The sequence below is a fragment of the Tyto alba genome, unplaced genomic scaffold, assembly GCF_018691265.1.
Source record: "Tyto alba isolate M040663 unplaced genomic scaffold, T.alba_DEE_v4.0 Super-Scaffold_23, whole genome shotgun sequence".
In the NCBI taxonomy this organism is placed as follows: domain Eukaryota; kingdom Metazoa; phylum Chordata; class Aves; order Strigiformes; family Tytonidae; genus Tyto; species Tyto alba.
The window spans coordinates 11,181,996-11,182,709 of record NW_024881297.1 but is presented as its reverse complement, the minus strand read 5'-3'; positions in this window follow the sequence as shown (position 1 = coordinate 11,182,709).

Sequence of the window (714 nt, the reverse complement as noted above, 5' to 3'; positions counted from 1 at the left end):
GGCTGTTTTCAACTTCTGTGTATTTCTCCTCAAGTTTCCCCAGACTACAAATTAAAAGGAGGTTTTTGGGTTTGGTTGTTTTTCATGACTACAGGAATACCTAGGAAACTCAAACAATTAACAGACCGGTTAATAATCTGTAAATTACTCCTGGGTTATGAATTGTGTGAGAGGGAAGGGAAAGGTTTGGGTTGCCCTCAGAAAGTGTAGTTTGAAGTTGAGTCTCCTCTAGTTGGCTGCCCACACCTCCCTCTGGCATTAGAAACAGCTGCCTTTATGTGGTCTCAGGATTAAGCTTGGTACTGCCTGTGAGGATAAAATCGTGGGAACCTCCCCTTCATCCAAGACTTATTCAGACTAATTGAAGGATTATTCTTGACCTGAGCTGTTTCAGTTTCAAGTAACTTGAACCTGCTAACTGCCAAGGTAAAGGACAGATCAAGCTTTAACATAATAAAGGACCTAATAATAATTTCTAAAAATTTAATGCTTTGGCTCCAGTAGGAGCTGCTAGTTCTCTACTGTCCTTTAAAATCCCAGGGCTGCAAGAGGTGTTTCCTACTGATGAGACCATGAAAACAGCAGCTATGCAGAATTCATTGGGGAAGGGAATTGGCTGCAGTATAAACAAGCAACTAAGCAGATGATTTCATCATTTGGGTTTGTCTACTGTATTTTGCAATTTGGGGATTGATGTGAATGAATACACATGTG